General features: G+C 40.3%; 2 protein-coding genes across 4 annotated transcripts in view; one reads left to right on the top strand and one right to left on the bottom strand.

The window, feature by feature from the left end:
* filip1l (filamin A interacting protein 1-like) overlaps nt 1–20,718 on the bottom strand; it is an 85,815-nt gene that overhangs the window by 16,396 nt on the left and 48,701 nt on the right. Inside the window, exon 1 of one of the 3 annotated variants that reach the window (XM_037761584.1) lies at nt 1,045–1,189. The exons of the other annotated variants lie outside the window; for them this stretch is intronic. The gene's annotated coding sequence lies outside the window, so the exon portion shown is untranslated. Of the gene's footprint in view, nt 1–1,044; nt 1,190–20,718 lie in introns of those variants that run through there. 3 annotated transcript variants of the gene reach the window in all.
* Nucleotides 1–20,718, top strand: part of LOC119483477 (epithelial cell-transforming sequence 2 oncogene-like) — a 72,036-nt gene that overhangs the window by 30,111 nt on the left and 21,207 nt on the right. The window lies entirely within an intron of this gene.

The following is a 20,718-nucleotide window of genomic DNA, read 5'->3' as shown; positions in this document are numbered from 1 at the left end:
TATGAATGAGTACTTTTACTTTTGGCATATAAACTTAGAAACTGGTGTTTGAACTTTATACTTTATTTTAACACAACGATTTTGAATGCAGGACTTAGTACTACTTTACAGTATTTTAACACAACAGAGAATTGTTTTCTCATAAAAAATAGCTGCTGTTTAATCCGAGAAGTTCTTGAGAGGACTCATGATTTCATTAATATTGGTGTTATTAATGTTGTAAGCAGTAATCCGAGCAGTAGTCGTTAAATACAAACAGAGATTTTTCACAACCAGTCAGTCAGGGAAGACAGGAAATGGATTCATCTGACAATAAAAAGCCATCAAAATTACTTTATATCTTAAAATGTCTCTTTGGTTCAGTCCTAAAAAAGAATGTGCTGTATGTACTGTTTATAGTAAACATAGCATAATCACAGAATATGTGTAATCTGCCATACTGTATCTCTGACACGTCTTGCCACATGATCCTTGGACTATTCATTTTGGTTTCTTGTGCGTGCGAAACTAAGTTGTCAGTATTTCTACGATTATGTTACCATGACAAATTTCTGCCCGGTAGATTAGCAGGGTCATAAATATGACATGTAACACCACTTTTACGACAAGACGGAGATTCATTACTGTCTAAAGAGTTCGTATCTTTGGACTCCTCAGCATGTTAGAATAAAAAAACGTGTTTCTTTATGGATATGTAAAATTCAATTCATTGTGAAATGAAACAATCCCTTGCTCGGGAAACATTAAGGAAGTTCACACTATAGTTTATATATAATTTAAAACAATTGTTAAATACCTTTTGGTACTTTTGAAATGACTTTCTGCTGAGTTTTATAAACTTCTTTGACTGTCTGTTTTAAAGATGTGACCCTCAGACGTTTCAGAAGTAACTTCACAACAAAGTACTATTGAAAATTCAGTATTACAAAGTACACAAGAACACCCGCATGACATGATGCGACCCTTAACAGCCGTACGTCTCCACTTTTTAAAAAAGTTTTTCCCCCAAATTGTGAGTTTAGTGGTAATGTTCAGTGTGCCTACCTGTGCCAAAGGCTTCCCCGGCGTCACTGCCATAAGCTCATTATCTCTCGGTACAACACCCGACCCTCAACTCGTCCTCTCTGCCTGTGTCTCACTCTCTTAGTGGCTGTAATGTGGGCATTCCTGCAGTCAGACCAAACAATAAGGGATGTGCTCCCTGCCTATGGGCCATTACATCATCAGCATGTCCTTGTATGGAGCTTTGCATTGCAGAGGCTCACAAGAAGGGGGTGTGCTTGCTCGCCTGTGTAACTGTGTACATGTGTTTGAGCGAGTCTCCTGAAGTAAGTGTTTGACTAAAGGATGTGGCAGACAGGAGGGAAAGGTTTTTTCTTGACGTATGTAATGTGTGAAATGTCTGCCTGGTCTGTCACTGCTCCGGAGGCAGGGCAGCAGGTGAGGAGAGACAAGGAGTTCGAGTTACGCTATTTCCTTCTGGCTCTTGTCAACATAAGTCATTTTATTCAGCCAAGGAGGGAGAAGAAAGAAAAAAAGAATCAGCTTGCAAAGTTAATAAGAAAATCTTGGATGAGGGTTTGTAATTGAGACCAGTGGCGAAGAACAAGACAAGACATGTAACACGTATCTTTGACATTCTGACAGTTTCACTGAAATGGTTTGTAAGCATTCCTGGTTTAAATCAGCTGTTAGCTGGCTGGTAGCATCACCCTCTTATGGTACATGTCCACAGCCTACCACGCTTCCCATTCATTGTCTAAGTAAGCAGCCATGCATGCATTCTGGTAGCGTTGCATTTCATGAGACGGGGCGTCACGTTGCCCACTCCTCATCTGCATAAAGCTGAGGTCTAGGCTACTTTATGCAAATCACAGGTGTCCAGTTAGACGGAGTATTAAGGCCACATTGAGGGGGGAAAAAATCTGAGATTTCGAGAATGAAGTCAGAACTTTACGAGAAAAAAAGTCGTACTATTACGAGAATAAAGTCGTAATTTTACGAGAAAAAAAGTCATAGTATTACGAGAATAAAGTTGTAATTTTATGAGAAAAAAAGTCGGAATATTACGAGAATAAAGTCGTAATTTTACGAGAAAAAAAGTCATAGTATTACGAGAATAAAGTCAGAAGTTTTACGTGTTATTTTAGAGGGGAAATGAAAATGAGGAACGTGGAGCATCTTGTGAAGTTCTACTTTAGTAAAGGTTTAACAAATAAGGAAATACTTCATCTTTTGGTACATCAGCAGCACATTATCAGGACCTTGACAAGATTGTGCAAGAAACTGCATTTATTCCGAAGAAATAAACCGAGACAAACAGCTGCTACCCGTCCAGAAGCAGGCTCAGGCTGCTATGTCCTCTCGCCCGTTTTGTTGGTTGCTGGTAATATATTTTCCTAATATTACCCCTTTTTTTCTCTTAAAGTTACAACTTTATTGTCGTAATATTACAACTTTTTTTCTCGTAAAATTATTACTTTTTTCTCGTAATATTCCGACTTTTTTTCTCGTAAAGTTATTACTTTATTCTCGTAATAAAATCTCTGATTTTTTTTCCCCTCAATGTGGCCCTAATACGCCGTCGTAGACCTGCATGACTCGCCGCCTCTGGAAACTCTTTTAAACTAACCGTTGTTGATCTAAAATGACGACAGATTCGGCAACTGCTCGGCTCATTTTAGTATTTAACTTAGGAACCTCAAATTTGGTATGGTGGTTGACAGTGGGGTCTAGTTGTGCCTTTTGGGAGTTAGGAGTCCAGGGTGCCTATTAGTTAATTAGTTAATGCACATGTATTAACCATTAGTTCTAAAAGGGCAAAACCTTTGGCTCTTCTTTAGTAGAGGTCAAGCAGTGAGCGGGGGGATGTGAGCCATGCTCACTTTTGCCTTGTTACTCCTTTCAGCTTTGACAGCAGGCAGCGCAGACCAGATCCACTCCTTCTGTTCTTACCTTTCACAATAAAAGCCCTAGACCAGGGGTCAGCAACCTTTACTATCAAAAGAGCCATTTTAGGCAAAGAAAAAAAAAAATCTGTCTGGAGCCGCAAAACATTTGATCATTGTGATGAAGGTAACACAGTTTATAGTTTAAGTATATAGCATATAAGTCTAATGCAGTGAGGACCCAAGTGCAAATGTGCTACGGAGTATTAGGGCCACATTGAGGGAAAACAAATCGAAGATTCAAAGTCTGAACTTCACGAGAAAAAGTCGTAATATTACGAATTCATAACTTTACAAGAAAAAATGTCATATTGCGAGAATAAAGTCATATCTTTACGAGAAAAAGTTGTAATATTACGAGAATAAAGTCATAACTTTACGAGAAAAAGTTGTAATATTAAGAGAATAAAGTCATAACTTTACGAGAAAAAAGTTGTAATATTACGAGAATAAAGTCAAAACTTTACAAGGAATAAGTCGTAATATTACGAGAATAAAGTCATAACTTTACAATAAAAAAAGAATGTAACACGTAAAAATTACTACTTTATAATATTATGACTTTATTCTCATAATTCTACGACTTATTTCTCGTAAACTTCTGACTTCTAATTTTGGAATATTCTGACTTTATTCTCGAAATCTCCGATTTATCGATACCACTCTCACGTCTGTACGGTAAATATGAAGCTACACCAAGGAGACAGTTAGCTTAGCATAAAGACTGGAAACAAAGGGAAGCAGCTAGCCTCCCTATGTTCCAATGTAAATACAAAATCAGGAGACCAACACCTCTAAAGTACACACTTCATATCTTGTTTGTTTTACCCATGTAAAAAACAACTCATTGTGAAGCAACAAGTTACTAGAGTGGTCAAATAAATACAATGGAGTAAAAAGTACAATTTTTCCTCTAAAAAACAAGAAGTTCCTCAAAATTGCACTTAAATCCACTAACTGGGTGCATGTACTTTGTTACTTTCCACTACTGGTGTAGAGTTCATCTTGCAGCCAACATTGTGAGAATATCTGAGTCGAGGGTTGGGTAGTTAAACACCTGTGGGTGTAAAAGTGGCTTTAAGTTAATGGCTCCACAAACAAAATAATGGATTTCTATGCAGCAGTGTAATCATAGCTTAAGCCAGCACACATTGCTCTTTATCAGTGGCGCATTGTTCAGCTCACAATGCCTCAGTCTTTACTCCCATTATCAGATTGCTCTTACCTAACTCACACATTTCTCAGGCTATAGCCGGTGACCAAATCCATCTTTTAAAAGTCTTAACATTGTGCGTCATCTATTGTCATATGATGGGAGCAAATTTTATAGGGAGGTTGTTACTTAGCTGTCAGTGTTTCTATTGTTCTGAGAAAAATGTGCCCAGTTTATTCCAACAATGGGGCCGGTGACACTGCAGGGTGCACGGGCAACTCGAGTAGTGACTTCCTGACAAACATGGCGTGTTTGGTGTAATGCGACGACGCATGACATGCAATAAGACAGCAAATTAGTCCCATATATCAGTCTGTAAAAACACAAAGTGTATTCTGTCACTATGTGCTCTCAGGCAGTATGTTGCACTTCTAACTGATTCCAGCCGTTGAGCGAATAACAAGGGCAAGACTCGTACTTCCTGTCTCTTACCCACTAAATGAAATATGTCATGGCTTCACAATGGCTGAGGTCACTGTTACTAAATGTTACGAGCTTTGCCAACCGAGTAGAGGAAACACGGAGATTTGCTGGATTCATTTAAAACTGCACTCGATTTTTATGTAAAAATACAAACACGGCATACATCAGTAGTCAATCAACGCACGTCATCCAACCTGGCTTCATGAGTCGACTGAACGTTTGCCAAAAGCTATACAGCACAATTACAAGTCCCTGGTTGTCCCCTCTGTGCTATCATTAATTTCCCAACCGTAAAGGATGTAATTACACATCAGACGTACAGTAATGATAGGAAACGAGGCTGGTGTGTTCAGCTTTAAATCCACAAGCATCTACTAACTATCTTCACAAACTTTAAGTCCAGAAATGTAAAACAGAGCAGGCCAACAGCGTACTCTAAATCGAATTAGGTGTTCTCCAAATGTTGACGAGTACAACAAACGCCAGCGTACACACCGACTTGAAGTTGTTTAGCGGCAGATGGAGCTGCTTTCATGAGTCGCAGCGGGAGCCAGACACGACTCGCAAATTTCCTAAAAAGAGGTAAAACCAAAAACATGTGGCCCGTGCAAAAACTTGCACTTAATCACAGCGTTTTCGACCAATTGGAGGAGACCGTTGTTGGATGATAATGAATGAGTGCTGTGTGAAAAAGTTTGGACGGCCGGCTTGTGCACGCAGCGCCGATAGAAGCCAAAGATAGCATTAGTTTTTGGTCAGGAACTTGCCGTGTCGCCTGTGCAAACACATCAAATTTGATTTGGAGAATACTGCAAGTCTTAAACTTGCCATTCAATACACTGACCAGCGCCGTATGGTAATTGTCACATGTGTTGCTGACAGCTAATGGCCAGGGGATCATGACACGGTTGAGCTCCCTGCTGAGACTGAAGTCTCGCTTCTCAAAGAAACCACTTCCTGCGTCCACTTGAAAGTATGACAACTGGATTGCTGAGAGACCTTTCCCTGAAGCATTCTGAAGTCTTTAACGTACACTTGGGTCAAGCAGGATTGATTTCAGGCAATTTCAAACACACAGTGTCACAGAGTCCAACAACTGCCCAGTGAGCTCCAGCTCTAAACTCTGATGTATTTCAGTCTTGTGTTCTCTCCCATTTCCTTGCAACAAACTGTTTGTTCTTGGAACAAACAATTCGGTCATCCAAAATTAGATTCTATTTCTGCATATGGACATATTTGGGGCCCTGAGTACTGTATACTTGAAACAGATGTCAGGGATCAAACACAAGAGCAGGCCACACAAACATGTTTGCTGTGACAAGCCTCTGCCAAATGACAAATAGTGGCGAGATGAAGATGTATTATGTAACCTCCATGGGATGACTATCGCGTTGACAATACACAAAAGAATGCAGAGGTTTGGGGATTTGGTTTGCATGAGCAACGTGTGCGGTTCCGGCAAGGCGGTCGTTAAATCCCGAGGCATGGTCGTTCCGGTATTTCAACGTGCTGCCATGTTCTTCTGAGCTGAAACTTCCTGGAAATTGTAAGAGTCAAAACATGAGCCACATGGATGAATGAAGGGATTTATCTGGTAAATGAAGCAGCAAACGATTTGTGATCGGAGGAACTCGTCCCTGTCCAACTGAGACCTTCTCTCTCAGAGTTCAGACCAACATTAGTGGTTAAGATGCCTATTATATACTTATGAAGTTTCCAGTTTGACCTGTGTTGCATGTCATAGCCCTCTCTCTGTATCTACTCTGTCCAATAAAGTCCATAAAATGCCAAAAAACAATCTCAAAGAAAAACACAAGGTTGTCCAAAGTACCCAAGATTAACTTCTACCGCAACATAATACGACATCATCCCAAAATGTACTAAATTGGCCCGTTGAATATGTGCACATGTTGGTAAATTACTTACAGCACTGTTTACCTCACAAGGACGCTAAAATGAAACCACTCTGTGGTGTTTTGGAGTGTCAAGGAACTATTTGTGCGTTTCCATTCACCTGTTTTTGTGCTCAATTTGTGCTTAAAAACCTGAGTAGAAACGCGGGAAATTACAAGAAGACGAAGAAAACGTTTTTATGCTTAGACCTCAACGAGTTCAACACCTGATATCTGTTACACAGTCTCTGACCAAACGTGACAAAAAGTACAGCTGTCACACGAGCGCATTAAAGTGTTGCGAATGCCTGCAGGAAGGTGAGAGTTTGTAAGTGTGTGTTAGTGTGTGTTAGTGTGTGTGTGTGCACTGGCTGGTACCTGATATCTAGCATGAATCTGATAAACCATTAATGACCAAACCAGATGGAAGAGAGATTTCCTACTGTACCTCTGTGAATGGATGTCTGTGTGACACACATTTCCACATGTTCTTTTTGCCCCCTGTGGCATCATGTGTGAGTTACGGAGCAGCAGAACCAGACAAAGCCAGAGAGACACTCACCCTCTCCAGCTGAGCGTGATTTTACGTTTGGTGTGATTTCTGCTGCACATCAGACAAACCGCCGCAGACGAGGCCCGGTCTTGCCCCGTACACTCAGTGCCGTCTGACACACACATGCTTGTGCGATAGGCACAGCCCAAGGCCTGATTACCTGACATACATGCATGACATCATCGGCCTGTAATCAAATCCATATGTCTCCTTCTCCCTGTCTATCTCTATCCCTCTCTGGAATTCTTTCTCTCTTTTTATCCACCCGTGACTTTGTCTCCACATTCCTCTTTCTGCTTGTTTTTCTTTTATCCCTTCTCCTCTCTTGTCTCTCTGTCTTTTTGTCCACCAACTTTTTTTTTTTTTTTTTTCTGTTTCTGGGCCTCAGCATGGGCTTCGCTGTTAAAATGGAACGTGATTTTGATTGCCAGGCTCAAAAAACCCGGACGCTTGCTGGCCTTTTATGGCCAAAATCTGTTTTTACGGCCATTCTGTGGCTCAAGACCTTTTTGTTCGTTGTTGTGATGACATGTTGTACAGTCCAAGTAGTTGTTATTGCCTGTTAGAGGTGATTCATTCTCTCTCGTTAACCTGCATTCTCTCTTTTTCTTCCTTGTATCGACTCACATTTCTCCTTTATTCTCTCCTTTTTGAGTGTGTGTACAAGGTGTGTGTACAAGCATGTATTTTTGTGTCTGTCTCTCTAATGAAATGAGAGGGTGGGGGATGACCTTGACCTCTCACCCCCTCTCTCTGACAGCTGTAACCCCGGGGGAGGTTTGCAGCACTAAAGGCATGTCTGCTACCCTCTTAAAGAAAAAAAAAGGATTTTACTAGGTTACTTTTCTTCTCCATATACAAAAGTTTCTATATTTTCCTTCGGTGAAGCTGCCGCTAACGCTAAGAAGACATTTATCTTGACGTTCAGACTCAGAAAACCTACATATTTTAGAGCAGCAGCTATTATTGATATTCTTTTCTGTTTAGTCTGGATGTCTGTCTCCATAACTCACTGTCACTGTCACATAACTAGGATTTTGCAGTCTCATGCAACCTCAACAGACCCATAGAGTACTTTACTTTTTACACTTTACATTGTTTTATATCTTAACCAACCATGTCATACTAGCACGTTGTGAAGGAGGATAAATAACGCTTCAAACTTATACTAAATTTTGGCGAGGAAAAAACTGTCATGGCTGTTTTCGAAGGGGTCCCTTGACCTCTGACCTCCAGATGTGTGAATGTAAATGGGTTCTATGGGTACCCACGAGTCTCCCCTTTACAGACATGCCCACTTTATGATAATCACATGCAGTTTGGGGCAAGTCATAGTCAAGTCAGCACACTGACACACTGACAGCTGTTGTTGCCTGTTGGGCTGCAGTTTGCCATGTTATGATTGGAGCATATTGTTTTATGCTAAATGCAGTACCTGTGAGGGTTTCTGGACAATATCTGTCATTGTTTTGTGTTGTTAATTGATTTCCAATAATAAATGTATACATATATTTGCATAAAGCAGCATATTTGTCCACTCCCATGTTGATAAGAGGATTAAATACTTGACAAATCTCCCTTTAAGGTACATTTGGAAAAAAAATTGTGCGATTAATCGCACATTAAATATTTTAATCGATTGAAAGTTTTTTTTATATGATTAGAAAAATCTATGAAACCATTCACAACACTAATTACTCATCCCCTGTAGCTTGGAATGACAAGATTCCCCGTTTCTGAATTTGATAAGAGACCTGTTATAACGACAAACCAACATCCAAATGATCCTTAAAGAATGTGAATACAGTCTTTTGCCATTTTATTCTACATGGGTTGAATATTTGAGACAAAATGTTTAGTGGTGGTAGACGCACAGCGCCGGCCGTGTTTTCTTAGTTCTCGATAGAAGAATCTTGTTGTTCTTTCTCGAAGCCAGCGATAGGAACATATAGTTCCCTAAACCCGCCTGCATAACGAAAGAAACACGTCATGCCACCGTGGAGCAATATAAAAGATTATAGGCAGGAATCAATCTTGCAGCTTCAGATTGAAGGGCTGGACCAGGTAGACAGGCTGTAATTTACACACTAACAACAGCTATTGCCTAACAAAGGATCACACGTGTAGTGAGAAAGTCAGAGGTGTGTGTGTGTGTGTGTGTGTGTGTGTGCGTGCGTGCGTGCGTGCGTGCGTGCGTGCGTGCGTGTGTGTGTAGTCAACACGGCAGGCGTGTGTCTGCTGCATTCAATTGGTACAGCTGATAATCATTACCCCTCCAGCACTTTGGACTTCTGATGTGAATCGCAAACACTTAGGGAGGATGTTCTGATCACTGTTTGCACAGTCGTGGTGGATTTCAAAGCTCAGGGGCCACACATCAACCACCAGCCATTACACGTACATGTACAGTATGGCGAGGTCTTGGCATCAGATGGCTGTACGTCAAGGGCCCTATTTAAATGATCCAAAGTGCATGGTACTTTAAAGTGAATGGCACAAGCTTGTCCAGCTCCATTTTTGCGAGTTAAGCGGCGCATAATCTGGGTGCAAAGTAAGGCGCAAGGGGCAAAGGGGTTGTACTTAGTCTCTTGATTAATTATAGGTGTCTTTTGGACCCTCTGCCTCCGCCGTCTCCTAATCCTCCTTCCCATCAACAACTCCATTTGACTGCATACGAGCAAATACAAAATAGTAGTATACGCGTGTTGTAAACCTGTCTATGTAGTAGGCACATCTTTCTATCTGAATAATGCACCGTTTAAATAGCTGAAAAATACTGAGCCAGACTTTAGACAAAGATTTTGTTGTTGAATCACATATCTAATGTATCTTTAGAACTATATAATTGTAGCAGACGGATTTGTAAAAAATGGAAATTAGCAGCGACTGAAGTCAAATGACTATGTTTGAGACACATTTTTCACTTCATCTCGCTTCGGATATTTCATTGCCTACAAGAAGTTCCTAATTTCCTTCGTAACATATTGAACAAAAAAACATATATTTCAGAAAAATCTGAGTATAGCTGTGAAAGAGACCAATGTTCTGCACAATATCGTTTCAGACTGTGTTAGGCCTGTGTAATTAATCAAATTACAATTACGGCTTCCAACGATTATAGAAACAAGATAATCAATATAAGAAGATTAATGTACCATATTCCGTTTTGCAATCACGCTCTTGTTTTGGCATGGGGTGACGGTGGCACTCTACAGTACAGTACGTACCTCAGTACGGCGGGATTATGGTTTTTGCCATAATCAAGCAGCCCTAGACTCTGCCCATAATTACTTAAACATTTGATATGATTTAGACTTAGTATTAGAGTATTGGACCCCCCCTGTTATGTTACAAATGGTTAACTGGATATTATTCTATAAAATAAATAAATGATATTAAATTGATTTCCCGACAACACATCCTGGAGCTGAGGTGTGTCAGAGTTCCTGCCAAGATAAATATGCTAAAGATCAGCCTCACACAAATATGTAGATATATTTTTCTTTTATTGAATCACAATTTGTATTTTTTTTTTTTTTTAAATTAGCTGCGCTGTTATCTTCCCACGTCGCCCCTGGAGATCAAGTCCCTCTGGTTGGGAATCACTGCCCTACAGCATCTATTAAAGTAATTGCAGCTTTAGAGGCCAGGCTCCATTAGGCCTCTAACAATGACAATCTTGGCAGCAAATTCACAGGAAGAAAAGAAGCGATACACACACATACACACACTAATGTGTCCAGCTGTCAGGTGAGCTGGGCGGAGCTGCATCCAGAGACTCTTTGATGGTTTCCTGATGGATTAGCATTGATCTCAAACAGTCCGCGGAGGCTCTCTAATCAGATTTCAAGGAGCGGAGCTTTTCTCACGTTGTCAAGTCATAAAGCCTGATATTTTTCACACCTGCGTGCTTGTAGATCCACCTTTTAATCCATTCTCATGAGCTATAAAAGCTGCGTCTTCACATCTATATCACACACATCCAGCCTCACCTCCGTCCTAATCAGCCCCTCAGTCGACACCAAAACAAAGGTTGTATTTACGCAGTTAAAGATAACCGCACTTCAAAGCCTTCAGCGCTGAGACTGTGTTTAAGGTGGGAGCGTACATACTGTATATAAATGCTGGTTCAGCCTGGAAAAATGACAGTGTGACCACCAGCCAGTGGAGTAAAGTTTTAAGGTGATGCATGTTGTATTTTATTTGAATACTTGAAGTAAACTACAGCTCATCCCTCTGAGCTAAAATAGTTTTAACCACCTACACTTTCCAGTTTCGTACAAACTTGTGTTGGAATTCTGCCATCAGCGCTGTGTATCCAACTCCTACTTAGATATCTGTCCCATTTACTCATTCCCTGACTTATCTACAAACACTGTCCAGCATCTTTAAACACAGGAAATGGCTTTCCTAATCTGGTCATCCTTTCACAACTGCATTAATGGATCAAATCCAAAAGCCCAGAGAAATACACTCCACTGATAGGGACGTCACCACATTGCTATTTGGACACTTGGGGGGGGCAGCTTCCAAAGGGCCGTCATCCACGAGGGTCAGGTTGAGTCAGAGGAGAGTGCAGATGAAGTTGCACAAGGAAAAGTTTTTATGCAACAGACATGAGAACAAACTTTTGGCACTTACCTCGTTGTGCTATTTGAGGGAGATTTACGCGTGTATAACAGTGAATAAATGTGTGCCTATGTAGGGTGTTTAGCTGGCCCAGAGGAGCTCTTGTTCTTTGAGTTGGCACTTAACAGTGATTCTTTATACTTTCTTACATCAGCAGTCGATTTAGTTTTGTTATTGTGGTCATTTTCCGATGCCAACACCTTTTTGAGGGAAGCATTCTCCGTCTTTATTGTTTTGTTGCGCCACTTCGACCCAAGTTTGATCCTAAATTGGAGCGAAAGCAACCTTTATAGTTCACCTGGGAGGTAGTTTGGAATAGTTTCTAAACATGAACTGTTGTGGCACTAAATAAGGTGAGACGCTTCAGACGAAAACATAGTTTTTTCATGCACTGGTCAATTTTGCTTCCATAACATGTCTTCTTTCAGAGTAGTGGAAAGAAAACATCCACACATTTAGGTGTTTATTTTACCACTTTGTTTATTTGCGTCTATTGATTTCTCCTAAATTCATTGACATTAGATAACGCCTCATTTGCAGATTTAAACATAACATTTCAAAAAACTTGTAATACATAAAATAATTGTTGTGATGTAAGTAATCAACTGGGGAAGTTTCATGGTGATATCTATTAGTTCAAAGTTTTACCTTATTCACCTGTTGTGTCTTTTCTTAAAAAATGGGCTGGCAAATCTTCCTCTAGAGGCAATACCAGGCAAAAGGAGACCAAGCACAGACAGTATATAAAGATGGACGACATGACAGCTCCCCAAAAGTGAAGCCCAAACATCTTGATCGCCCCCTGGTGGCTGGCTGACGTATAGGTCAAAAAGGCCACCTCCTCAATGTTAGTGGATGGGACATGGGCCAAACTAAAAAGTCAAAGTAATCGTCAAGTACATTTTTTCCCAGAGACGGTTTCTCTCATTTTAGGTAGTTCTTACTAAGCGGACTGCTAACTAATGCTAATGAAGGAGCTGACTGATGCTGTCGGGTCTGATGTTTCATCCATGTCTATGTTGAAAACAACTTGTTTTTACAACGTTATAGCGTAATTCCCATACTACATAAACTTACACATATATGTTGCACCAGCCTGCTGGTTATCCACATAGTTAATATAGTAGAGAATGCAGTTGCCAGGTCAATAAATGCCGGTACGCTTGCTGTTGTATCAGACCTTTTTATTTATGTATGCAAACTGAGAGGTTGTAGACTTTCAGTTGTACTTAAGTGCATTTTCCGTCTGCCCTTCTTTCTGTCTGTGCCACCACAGTCAATTCAATTCAAAGTGGCTTTATTGGCAAGTTTCAAAAACCAAACAACACAGTCTCTCTCCCTCCGTAGATGACATGCCCCTGACTAAACTCGCCAGATGTCCTCGTTCGTCATTTATCTGAACCCTCTCATAACGCTTTGGCTCTGTTCACTTCCACAGAAGAGCAAGACCTCAGATGACACACATCATTTTTCAAAAAGTAATGGCTCACATGTGAGGGGATTAGAGCGATTGGAAAGAAATGACAGGTGATCTGTTACATTTACTGGAAAATTGCTATCAGATTACAGAAAATGAAAGATGTGTTTTCTGATCTTGCACCACTATTGGCAGGACTACATGTCCAATAATCCCTCATTCCTAAAAGACAATCATTTTCTTTTCCCAGTGCCTAAACTACGTGGTTAGGTTTAGGCAACAAAACTACTTAGTTAGGGTTAGGTAACAACACTACTTGGTTAGGTTTAGGCAACAAAACTACTTAGTTAGGGTTAGGCAACAAAACTACTTGGTTAGGTTTAGGCAACAAAACTACTTAGTTAGGGTTAGGCAACAAAACTACTTGGTTAGGTTTAGGCAACATAACTACTTTGTTAAGTTTAGGCAACACAATTACTTAGTTAGGTTTAGGCAACAAAACTACTTGGTTAAGTTTAGGCAACAAAACTACTTGGTTAAGTTTAAGCAACAAAACTACTTGGTTAGGTTTATGCAACAAAACTGCTTAGTTAGGTTAAGGCAACAAAACTATTTAGTTAGGTTTTTAAGCAACAAAACTACTTGGTTAGGTTTAGGCAGCAAAACTATTTAGGTTTAGGAAAATATTTGGTTTTGGGTTAAAATAATTCTGTAAGTGGCGGAACTTAAGAACAGAAGTTACGTGACAAATAAGCTGAGTTTTTAAGCAACAAAACAACTTGGTTAGGTTTAGGCAACAAAACTACTTAGTTAGGTTTAGGCAACAAAATACTTGGTTAGGATTAAGCAACAAAACTACCACGTCTACAGATGAGTGTTTTAAATTTGATGGACTTGCAATGAGACAATCTAAAAATTGTGCACAAACTTCTTGTCATCCAGCTTCAATAAAAACAACACTAATAATGTTTAATATGATCTTTCCAGTACTGTGACCATCCAGCAACCTCTGCCTATTAAAACAACTTCCTTTACATGATTTATTAGAAGCGTCGTTCCTCTCTTTTCCTCTCTCTCTTCTCCGTTCTTTCCCTCCCTCTCTTATCGTCCTGCTCCTCTCTCAGCCTTTCCATCACAACCAGCCAGCTGCTCGGATCCTCCCACTCGCTGCTCACCTCTCTGTGTTCAGGAGGAATGTAAATGATAGTGATTCGGGATGTGGGGTGTGACGCTGGAATTTACTTAAGCGAGACAGAGCTGTGATGGAGTGTGAGTCGGTGTGATCGTCTGTCTTAGTGGGTGCGTTAAGGTGACATCACTCCCCTCCCGGAGTGCTCAGAGCTGATGAGACCCCGGATGGGCGGCGGTTTGGGATCCTGGACACAAGCTCTTTCTATTGTCTGCTCACTTCCTGTCCAGGCGTACAGCTTTCATTATCACAGTTTCTTGGCAACCGGCCTCAAAAACGTCTCTGAATTAATGTGAGGAGAAGCAGACTGAGGCTCATACCACTTAGCCGCCACGTCATCACCTCCATTTCTCATGGATTGTTGTATGTCATCCCAACATCTGTATTTGTTGTCTCAACATTTTCATCCCTTTAAAACAGTATTCTTTTCTTGGCAGTGCGGCGTCTTTTTGTCTCCTGTGGGTTCTTCCATCACTACAAAAGGATTGTCATGGAGCCGGGTGTCACATTTAATTGAATTTAGATGTTGACTGATGCAAATAGAGTTAATCCCTTTTAAAATCAAGGGATGCTTGATTTCACTCCTTGTTAGGAGGCAACTAAATAGCTGTTTTCGATCTATCTGTCATGTATCTAGATTTGATCATTATTTTCCAAGTAGTGGAAAGCATTCACGTTCACAAATCCCTTTCCACATGTGCATACTGAAGCAACTTATCCTCATACAAAGGTTTGTATATCTTACAAAATCCTTCCTCATTTTTTGTAGGTTTTCCTAGGCAACAAAACTACTTGGTTAGTTTTTTTTGGCAACAAAACAACTTGGATAGATTTAGGTAACAAAACTGCTTGGTTAGGTTTAAGCAACAAAACTACTTGGATATGTTTCGGCAACAAAACTACTTGGGGGTTTTTTTTGGCAACAAAACAACTTGGATAGGTTTAGGCCAAAAAACTACTTGGTTTGTTTTTTAGGCAACAAAACAACTTGGATAGGTTTAGGCAACAAAACTACTCAGTTAGGTTTAGGCAACAAAACTACTTGGATAGGTTTAGGCAACAAAACTACTGTTAGGTTTAGGCAACAAAACTACTTGGATAGGTTTAGGCAACAAAACTACTTGGTTAGGTTTAAGCAACAAAACAACTTGGGTGTGTTTAGGCAACAAAACTACTTGGTTAGGTTTAGGCAACAAAACTACTTGGCTAGGTTTAGGCAACAAAACTACTTGGTTAGGTTTAAGCAACAAAACAACTTGGGTGTGTTTAGGCAACAAAACTACTTGGTTAGGTTTAGGCAACAAAACTACTTGGCTAGGTTTAGGCAACAAAACTACTTGGTTAGGTTTAAGCAACAAAACAACTTGGATATGTTTAGGCAACAAAACTACTTGGTTAGGTTTAGGCAACAAAACTGTTTAGTTAGGTTTAGGAAAATAGCGTGGTTTGGGTTAAAATAACTCAGTAAGTGGCGGAACTTAAGAACAGAAGTTACGTGACTAATAAATCAATGTTGACTGGTCTCTCACGGGGTATGATCCAGAGTTTTTTGACCCACCCATCTACCCCGACAGTGCATTACTTTTTGTAGGTATAGCTACGAAAGGTGTATCTGTTCTTAATGTTCTTCATGTCGCCTTTTATCCTGCAACCTGGTTTAAACAGGTCAGATCTGCTCACTTTTGTAGCTGCTTTAACCATGACTTTATGCCACGCCAGTCCATAAAATCTGAAACCTCTCAGGGAAGTAAAGGACGGAGCTTGTTAGGGATACTGTGGTAAAGTGCAGCCCTGGTGTTTCGGGTCTCTTGGCTGCATTAGGATCCCCGTGGCAGAAAACACTTAGAATGTTGATGAAGTGCACTGGTGGGATACCCCAGTGCATGTCGAGGGGCAGCCTGAGAGGCTCGGATCAGCAGCGTTATTAATGAAAGCCCTGAATGTTGGATCTCAGCCCGTCTCTATTCTGGGTGATGTCACCGTCTGGATAGACACGACTAGTCTCACCTCAGTGACTGAACACAACAGATGGCTCACATCTGGAGGGATTCCAGAGACGCATTTTAGCACCGAGGGTTACGAGGTTTAGCTTTGTCCACTGGCTTCCAGTGTTGATGAGGATTGATGGTGATTTTCTTTTCTTTTAGTGCAATTAGCTCTGGCAGGGCGCCTAGTCTTGAGAGGTTTTACAAGATATTTAAAAAATGTAAAAACATCTGTTGGCGTTGGCGCAGCTGTATGGATCTTTACATGTCTTGTTTTTTACATACACCGTTATCCAATCAAATGTTTTGCTAATCATTATTTAGCTTCTGTATGAGATTTTAGTCATGCAAAGTTATTTGTGCTTTTTCTACATTTATTGATTATAATTGCATTTTGCATGACACATTTTTTTTTCTGCAACATTATACTGAACATATACACCTGGGAGATTGCTAATGCAACAGCAGTCTTGTACTGTTGGCCATTCAGCTGCTCCACTTGAGTAGTTGGGGCTTAACTGGGGCTTAAGCTCCCAAAGGTTGGCCAAAAGAACCTTTTACACCACTTTTTGAGCCAATAACCTTCCCATCACTTGCCTACTTTTCAACATTTGGCCTCCCAAAGGCACCCGAGCCCTTGAGCTAGGGGAGCCTCATGAAGAAAATTTGCGTTTGGGCTCAAAAACAAATGCCAAATCAGTTTTTCATTTGATCCTAAGAATTGCATTTAATTGTACCCTTCCAAAGCAAGAGAGAGGCTTCTATTTAAAATGTAATATTAAAATTTGGATGCTGTGCAGTCCCTCTGAAACGCAGCCAAGGCCTAAAGAATAGCTGCTAAATCAGATTTTTATATTTTGGGTTGAGCATAAAACTGTCCGTAATATATGGCTTCTCGAAATGTGAGCTCATAATTCTCTTTGTTTGAAAAAAAAAAAAAGAGCGCTCCTTAGGAATGAGCTCATGCTATACTTACATTAAATTAGAGAGATCCAGGCATAGCATTTATTCTCTCTTGTGTTTGCTCTTTGTCCAGACCGCAGATACCGTACCTCCTCCTTGGCATGCTCAAACTTCTTAAATTGTTGGATGCTTTTATACAGATTATAGGTGATATGAGGAGGTATTCTCTGCTTTGGCACCTTGATGCTGTAATGCTTGTGGACTGATAAACATTAGTGTCTTTCTGGAGGAATGAGATAAGACCAAAGAACAAATAAAGCATAAAACATTTAATGTCACACTGGGCTCTTTGCAGAAGCCTCGTAAGGGTTTAACCTTACTTGTCTCTTTGCTGACATGGATACTTCCCCTTTCTTCCACTTCACTAAGCCATGAGAGGCTCCTGAAACTGGATAGACCCTTTTAAACCGTTTTTCCACCCTTTAGTCATACTACCCACCCACCCTTCCCCACCTCTGCCAGGAGGATTTGCTCGGTTTCAAGCCCCAAAAACATTTGTCCCGAGTTATCAGCCCCTGGACTTTGACAAAAGTCTGATTTCATCACTCTAATCTTTTACAGTGGAGCGCATAAGCAATCTTAAATCCTGCTGCAACCCCATCAAAAATATTATCTCCCGCCCGGACGTCTTTATCCTTTAGTGTCACAAGGATATGAAACTAAGTGCCAGGCGTTCACGGCTCACTGAGGCTGCAGCTCCTCACCAGGTCAACGCAACATCAGGACTGGAGATTTCTGAGTAAAACTAAGTCGACTGCATAATTTAATCTTGGAAAAATACAGTGTAATTGAGGTTTTGGGCTCGGATCAAAAAGACTCTGGCAATGACTTGTAGGACGAGTGCGGTTCGGAGCTTTGGGCGGAGGAAGGGAAGGTGGATGTTGTTTGTTTTGCTGTTATGATGCTCAAAAATGTGTATTCTCATAACTTATATGAGATATAACTTGTGTATTAATTAGCTTGGCACTGGTCTGGCCATAAAAAGTAGTTTTCTGTTAAGTCATGTATATTATTGAGAGTTAAATTACATTTCTGCAGAGGCTTGGTGGGCTCGTAAAAGATTAAACTGTTAAACATTCACATTCTTTTATAAAAATATGTCTCACGACATTACTCACAGATCCATCACGATTAAGTTTTAATGATTTCCTTGAGATATTTATAAAAATCAGTCGTTACTATTGAGGGAAAAGGTGTGTCTGGAAAGATAATGTTTACCCTCATATCTCAGCCCTGAAACGGACCAGTGCCAGCCATTCTCCAGCCTCGTAACCTTACAGGAAAACCTTCTCATCAATCATCTCCAGCACCTTGCATCCGATCTGGGCGGAGGGAATTTAAAACCCAACCGTGGCTCTTATTTCCCGGTTGGTCTGAGAGTCTTGTCAAAACCCAGGATGCACTGCGACAGGGTGGTCCCTCCGACAGCTCCCGATTGTTCCCCGCCAAACGCTCGGTCAATCCCCAAAGTTTAAAATGTAGGTTTCCATATCACATCTTGACACCCGACCACCTCAGCCTCCACAGGTCCTCTCATACATCCTTGACATTTTTTTCACTCCCACAATAACCATAAACTCCTACTTGTTCAATATTTCTCTTGCTTTCAGGGATTTTTTTTGACATCTTTAAATTCCTTAAAGATTGTACGAATACAAGAAAATCTCCCTGAGCCACGAACACAGAGCTGCATTCGCTCGTAACCAAAAACACAGGCTTTGTTTTTCAGGCCGACTTCGTCAAGGAAAAGTAAATTAAACCCTGCTCCTATAAACATCCCTAATTAACAGTTAGCACCTCCAAATCAGGTGCTTCCAAACAGCCTGAGAAAGTTACAAGAGCTATTTTCAATTTTACACAAATCCCATAAAATCCCTGCAGCCACAATGACTCAAGAAAGTGGATTGTTTAATGGATGACATAATCTTTATCTTAAATTTTTTTTATAGATGATATAACGTACATTTTTTTTATCTCCATCCCCTGTGTGTTCATACCAACATCGTTGTTTGTTGTTGTACCAGCTTAAGATGAGATGAAAACCTCCGACACGGGAAAGTGAGAGCAGCAATAGCTAGACAGGATGCTATTATTTGCTGCTCTGCTTACACAGCAAGGTGTCCTTCATCAAGAGGAGTGACGGGTGATGGGGTGTGAACTTCCCCAAATGAGAGGGAGGACATGTCGACAAGTTTCCATGTTGTAATGTAGTGAGAGAGAAAAAAGATAACCCAAAGTGGTCCTTTTTTGTGCCAAATACAGTCCCATAGGTGGGGTTGTGTTCCTCCCAGCGGTCGAAACAGGATATGAGGTCATGAGTTGTACTGATGTGAACGTCCTTAGTAAACTCATCTGCAGTGTGTAACATTTCGGGGGATCTATTAGCAGAAATGGAATGTAATATTCATAACTATGTTTTCATTAGTGTATAATCACTAGGGCTAGGACGATTCGCCTATCTCCCGATTCGATACCTTTACGATACTTGGGTGCTGATTCGATATGTATTGCAATTTTTAAGTATTGCGATTCAATATTACGATTTAATGCGATTTTTGTTAACTTTTTTTATCACTAGACCATGGGAAAAAGTTGAATCATACACTTCTGGGGACTTTTATTTGGAAAATATCTAAATGAATACAGTAAGAATGTGTGATTTTAACATAGATGTCAGTATATGGGTGCTCTACAGTTGCAGCGTCGGCCGATTTAACCACGTAGATGAAAGCGACGGCCGGCTCGACCGCACGTTACCGCGATATAATAACGTTTCCTGATTTAGAAAGCTCGGAATATCTATTTTCGAGCGATATCAAACGTGTTATTGTAGACTGAGGTGTGAAGTTTGACCGCTTCATTTCCCCGTTACTAATAGACGCTGTGTGCTTCGAGTCATGTTGCGTTTAGGTGATTTAGAAAGCTCGGAATTTCTAGTTTTCCAGTGATACCCAAACATTGTTCACTGTGGAGAAATGAATGAATTAGTTATTGAATGATTGACAATATAATGAAGTATGTATCATACTTACATTTATTATTGAAGTACTTATATATCTATGAATGCTTCTTTACTCTCCCTAACAAACTCCATTCACTGATGAAGGTGATGCAATGTGGCTCTGGTAGAAATCTAAGTAATTCATTTTAAGTGGACCTTTAATCAATTTTGGAATACATTTATAATAGTAGTTTTTACATATTGTAAGAATTCAGTGTAACCATGCTGCATGTCATTAAATATGATTACAGCTATGTAATATTATTATCAGTCATCCATTTACTGTTTATACACCAGTCAGGGGAGTTACAATCCTTGACATATACATTAATAAATACTTCAAAATGTCCTGCTTACAACTGCATAACGTGTTAAAATCAATCAATATTCTGCTCCTAAATTCCATCATGTTAATGGCCTGCTACAGCACAGCAGCAATCCTGTCTTTGTTCAAAAGGAAAAGGGTGAAAATGTCGCCTCATTGATTCACTTTCCCTGTTTGCAC

Source organism: Sebastes umbrosus, chromosome 24 (genome assembly GCF_015220745.1).
Source record: "Sebastes umbrosus isolate fSebUmb1 chromosome 24, fSebUmb1.pri, whole genome shotgun sequence".
Lineage (NCBI taxonomy): Eukaryota > Metazoa > Chordata > Actinopteri > Perciformes > Sebastidae > Sebastes > Sebastes umbrosus.
The sequence above is the reverse complement of the archived record's forward strand: the minus strand, read 5'-3'. Positions and strand labels throughout refer to the sequence as shown.